General features: G+C 41.1%; 1 long non-coding RNA gene across 1 annotated transcript in view; it reads left to right on the forward strand.

Moving 5' to 3' along the window:
• Positions 1 to 5,118, forward strand: part of LOC125963520 (uncharacterized) — a 67,372-nt gene extending 62,254 nt beyond the window's left edge. The window contains exon 4 of the long non-coding RNA XR_007475569.1: positions 3,532 to 5,118. This is a non-coding gene — a long non-coding RNA (uncharacterized LOC125963520). The remainder of the gene's footprint in view (positions 1 to 3,531) is intronic.
• Positions 5,119 to 6,184: the final 1,066 nt, after the last annotated feature.

Genomic DNA, 6,184 nt, shown 5'->3' on the forward strand with positions numbered 1-6,184 from the left:
GTAAAATACACACTGGATTTTGAAGACAGTATGAAAGAAGAATGCAAAGTATCTTTTTAATTAGTTTCTTATATTTATTACATGTTGAAGTAATATTTTAGATATATTGGGTTAAATAAAATATATTATCAAGAGTAATTTCTCTCACTTCTTTTTACCTTTTAAATGTGGGCACTGGACAACTTTAAATTTTGTGTGTGGCTCTCCTTATCCATTTTTCTTTTTTATTCCTAGGATATTTGTGTGTAAAACTTCTCCATGAAAGCAGGGATCATGTTTGTCCTATTTTTTTCTCCACTGCTGAATCCTTGGTATTAGACCTGTGCTTACCACACAGAAGCTACTCAGTAAATGTTTGCTAAATGAGTGAAAGATTTTGGGTATATAAATTTTTTTTGCTGTCATAGGTATTTTTGTCATAAACATTTTGCATAAGTTGATGTGTTAGTGTGTGCATATGTATTTTATTTATTCCCTTAGAATAAATTCCAAGATGATTGTGTAAAAGGGCGTGGAACATTTTATAACTTGTTAAACATTGCCAAGTTAATCTCAGAAAAGATTGAACCAATTTACAATGTCATCAACATAGTAAATTGGTTCGGGTTATCAGTCTCCCAATGCCAACTTTTAAAGGGATGTAGAATGATTAGCAGTGTGGCATTGGGCAAGTTACTTAGCTCTCTGAAACTCAATTTCTTTAAACTATAAAATGGAGATAATAATATAAGATTGAAAACTGAATGAGCAAATGCCTGGGCAAATACTTAGACAATATTTGCCTCATGCGAAGTTGGCATTAAATGTGTGATTCCAGTGTAAAAAATTGGAGTATCATAGTGCTTTCTTATAGTAGTAATGCATTTCTGCTGGGGGTGGAAACTGCCAGGTAAGGTGGGAGATGGTTCCTTCAGGCACCAGGCAGAAGATATCAGAGTCACATGATAGGTAACTGCTGGAGCTGCTAGAGTCTGTTGTTTGCGAGAAGGAAATAAACTCATACTTTTGTACACTTGATTCTCTAGCTGCTTTATTTTAAATCATGGTGAGGGCTTCCCTGGTGGCGCAGTGGTTGAGAATCCGCCTGCCAATGCAGGGGACACAGGTTCGAGCCCTGGTCTGGGAAGATCCCACATGCCACGGAGCAACTAAGCCCATGCTCCACAACTACTGAGCCTGCGCTCTAGAGCCCGCGAGCAACAACTACTGAAGCCTGCGCACCTAGAGCCCGAGCTCCGCAACAAGAGAAGCCACCGCAATGAGAAGCCCGTGCATTGCAACAGAGAGTAGCCCCCGGTCACTGCCACGAGAGAAAGCCCACGTGCGGCAACAAAGACCCAACGCAGCCACAAATAAATAAATAAATAATAAAATAAAATCATGGTGAGAGCTGACATCTCATATATGCCTAAGAACTCAATCCCATGAATATTTAATTTTGAAATGAATATTTTCTATTACCTAGCAAACAAAGAAAAAGTCCTGAATAAAAATCACCTTGGGTGATGATTTGACAGATTCTGAAATGGTGTAGGGGTGAGTGGGGATCTATAATGGGTTTAGAGGAACATTAAGAGAAACAGCTTGTCAGCTGCCCCATATCCAGATATTATTTCTCAGACTCAAGAGCGCCTGGACCTCCCCTGCCCAATAGAGTAGCCACTGGCTTCATGTGCCTGTTGAGCACTTGATGTGTGACTTGTCTAAATAATTAGTATGAAAAAATGTAAAATATCTCATCAGTGGTGTTTGAATATGATTACATTGATACAATATTTTGGATGTCTTGGGTTAATTAAAGCATATCATTAAGATTAAGTTAATCTTTTAGTAAAAAAAAGTAAATCTGTTTCTTTTTCCTTTTCCAATGTGGCTACTAGAAAATTGACAAGTACATATGTGGCTTATGTATGTTTCTGTTGAACAGTATAGGTTCAGACCCCTACATCTTCCTACAGCACTCCCAGCAACCTTCTAGAACCACTTAAATACTTTCAGACGTGCATGGACAGCTCTGATTAGCTCTAAGCTTGGAATTCACAGCCTGGGAATGAAGCAGCAAGCATTTGCCCTAGACAAGAATCTGTGAAGCAGACTGGAAACTGCTAAGATAAAAGGCCAGAAACTCAGACCAAAACCTCACCTCAGTTAACACCAGTAAAATTCCAGAATTTCCCTGTCCATTTTTATTAAAATGGACCATTCATGAGCCCAGAAGTCTGACACTGATAGCTGAGAAAAAAAAAGGTTTTTTTTTTGCTTTTTCAAGTCCAGAAACACAAAGATATAGTAAACTAAAAGGCTAGTTGTTCTATAAAGAAATAAAATGAAACAATTTAGATTAGAAATCATGTCGGTGTGGATCATCTAGGAAGCAGAGGCCAAGATGAGCTAGAATACGCAGGAGATTTATTGAGAGAAATGTCTGTGAAGGAGAAAGGGGAGGTGGCAGGAAATGGCAGGGAGAGCCTTCAGACCGTAATGCAAGTCTGACGCCTGTGAAAGCACAGAGGGAATTGGGTAGAAAAAGCCTCAGACAGCAGTGCATTTCGGCCAGGCCAACAGGAGCCCCAGAGCTCCGAGGTTGCCTGTTGGTGGCAGCTTGTGGCAAGCAGGATGGGCCAGCACTGTACCCCTACTGCAGTGCTCAGCCATTGGCTGGGAGCAGCCTAGGGGACACCAATGGGGAGGTGGGTCCATAGGGCAATAACTGGGGCTCTCAGGCAACTCTTTTCCCCTTGGCAGGTCCACCTGCAGGATAGCTGATTGGTACACTGATCTTTGACATCGCATACTGTGCTGATTCGAAGTTAAAATTACAACTCAGGTGTTCTTATAACTTTATACCACGTTTCAGTAAAGTCCTGACAACTTCCTTTAGAAACAGTGCACTTCTGCATACTGATGTCCTGGGTCAGGACCAGAGTCAGAACACCAGATTCTATTGGTCTTGGCTCTGCACATTCAAGATACTTCATTTCTTGCAGCCTCAGTTTCCCCATCTGTAACATTGTTGTGAATTATAATATCTACCTTGTGGGGTTGTTGTGATTATTAAAAAGGATACCACGTGAGGGAGCTTTTCACAAAGGTAAGATTGTTTGATCACTTCATTCATATAACGTTGGTCCCACCTACTGGGAATCAGGTTATGAATGCTAAAGACTTCTAAAAGCAAGTAATGTCATGTTGAATTTTTTCAGCTATTGGCAATATTTGCCTTGAAGATGACTGTCATCTATGAAAAGTCAGTTGAAACATTCTAACTGATCCAAGTAGCACACCCATCAGGAATTTCTTGTAATTCTTTCATCTTAGAACACTTTCCCCACATATTCCCAAGGAGGGATTATTCCTCCACTCTGGTCTCTGATCGAATGTCACCTCCCAGGCCTTCCCTTACCCCCTTACCCAAAATGGCAGCTCTGTCACCATTTGTCCTTTACATTGCTCTGTTTCCCTTCACAGTACATGCTAGTTCCTGACATTATACTATATTGTTTATTAGTTTATTATTGTCTTCTCTTCTAGAACATAAGCTTCATGGGATCAGGAACTTTGTTTCATTGACTGTTATATCCCTGGAATGCTTGCTGCCTGGTTATAGTAAGTAATTGATTTTCTTGACTGGTTGAAATTCACATGTGGTTTCCAAAGGGATGAGAAGGCAAATGAGGAATTTAGAAGAACAATAATATTTTTCATGAATGTCTGGGGCTACTTTGATGGTGAGAGGAAGAGGAAGAGGCTAATTGCAGAGCACAGGTGTCCATGCGTCTCACCTTGGACAGGTTCAACCTCCTCCCCAGTCAGACCTTTCACTAGAATTGCTAGCAAGAAGCAAATGGGCAGGTCTAGCAATTATCTTTATTTCTTAATTTCTCTAGGGAAGGTGGGCAAGCTTTTTTTTTTCTCTTAAACTCATGGAAATCAGATGGGAAAGGATAATTGAACAAGAGTCCTGCTTAAGAACACTCTATGTTATAAATCACAGCAAGAACCTTTTTGACCCACCTCCTACAGTGATGCAAATAAAAACAAAAACAAACAAATGGGACTACTGAAACTTAAAAGCTTTTGCACAGCAAAGGAAACCATAAACAAGACGAAAAGACAACCCTCAGAATGGGAGAAAATATTTGCAAATGAAGCAACTGACAAAGGATTAATCTCCAGAATTTACAGGCAGCTCATGCAGCTCAATATCAAAAAAACAGCCCAATCCAAAAATGGGCAGAAGACCTAAATTGACATTTCTCCGAAGAAGATATACAGATTGCCAACAAACACATGAAAGGATGCTCAACATCACTAATTATTAGACAAATGCAAATCAAAACTACAATGAGGTATCACCTCACACCAGTCAGAATGGCCATCATCAAAATATCTACAAACAATAAATGCTGGAGAGGGTGTGGAGAAAAGGCAACCCTCTTGCACTGTTGGTGGGAATGTAACTTGATACAGCCACTATGGAGAACAGTATGGAGGTTCTAAAAATCTCAAATAGAATCTAAAAATCTAAAATAGTTTAAAAATCTAAAAATAGAACTACCATATGACTCAGCAATCCCACTACTGGGCATATACCCTGAGAAAACCATAATTCAAAAAAAGTCATGTACCACAATGTTCATTGAAGCTCTACTTACAATAGCCAGGACATGGCAGCAACCTAAGTGTCCATTGACAGATGAATGGATAAAGAAGATGTGGCACATATACACAATGGAATATTACTTGCCATGAAAAGAAATGAAATTGAGTTATTTGTAGTGAGGTGGATGGACCTACAGTCTGTCATACAGAGTGAAGTAAGTCAGAAAGAGAAAAACAAATACCATATGCTAACATATATATGTGGAATCTAAAAAAAAAAGGTCCTGAAGAACCTAGGGGCAGGACAGGAATAAAGACGCAGACATAGAGAATGGACTTGAGGACACGGGGAGGGGGAAGGGTAAGCTGGAATGAAGTGAGAGACTGGCATGGACATATATACTACCAAATGTAAAATAGCTAGTGGGAAGCAGCCGCATAGCACAGGGAGATCAGCTCGGTGCTTTGTGACCACCTAGAGGGGTGGGATAGGGAGGGTGGGAAGGAGACGCAAGAGGGAGGAGATATGGTGATATATGTATACATATAGCTGATTCACTTTGTTATACAGCAGACACTAACACACAATTGTAAAGCAATTATACTCTAATAAGGATGTTAAAAAATAATAATAAATAAATCACTAAATATTGGGGAAAAAAAAAAAAAAGAGTCCTGCCTAGCTCACCAAACGGATGCTCAGCCTTTGGAGGATCAAGAATGGTTCTGTTTGGTGTGGCCTGTACCTGTAAGTCATGAGCAAAGACATAGCTGTCATGTAGAGAAGGGAAAACAATTGTTCTGCATCAGCCTGAAAGGCAAACCTGGCATCACAGAGTGGCTGACGCCAGGAAGATCTAGCCAGTTATCTCTATTGCTTGGGTCTGTCCAGCAGCTGAGGGGCCATGAGTGAGGGAGGAAGAACTGCTCACCCTGAGAAGTGTTCCAGCCCAGGTGGTGTCCCTCTGGGTGGTGGTGAAGGGGCTTCCTGGACTGAGTGCAGCAGGTTCAGACTGGAGGAACTTCGTGGCCCCTTTTGATTTACTGTCTCCATGAATTCTAATCTCCCCTGAGGTAACAAACTGTTTACCCAGGAGGTCAACAGAGAGAAAAAGAGAAGTGGGGTCATTTAGCAGCCAGACAGAATGCAATAAATGCTTAGAAGGGTGACTTGCTCTTGACTAAGCCAAGAAATAGTGTGCAGATCACCCTCAGTTTTCACCTTCCTGTGGGTAATACATCATCCCTGGGAGAGCCCCCAGGACTCCAGGGATCCCCACAAACTAGGAAAAGGCTGTCTGCCAAACAGAGAGCCCATCTAAGGGTAATGAAGGGCAAAGCTGAAATTCCAGCAGTCTGTCCTTTAAAGGTTAGTGCTTCTTGCTCCTGTTCATGGAGAAAGGAGTCAGCCTCCACTCATTGATGAGCTCAGAGTTTTGTTTTTGTTTTTTAATTTATTTATTTGGCTGCATCGGGCACGCAGGATCTTCATTGCGGTGCTTGTTGTGGTGCGTGGGTTTCCTCTTCTCTAGTTGAGGCGCACCAGCTCAGTAGATGTGGTGCGCGGGCTTAGTTGCCCCGT

The sequence above is a fragment of the Orcinus orca genome, chromosome 2, assembly GCF_937001465.1.
Source record: "Orcinus orca chromosome 2, mOrcOrc1.1, whole genome shotgun sequence".
In the NCBI taxonomy this organism is placed as follows: domain Eukaryota; kingdom Metazoa; phylum Chordata; class Mammalia; order Artiodactyla; family Delphinidae; genus Orcinus; species Orcinus orca.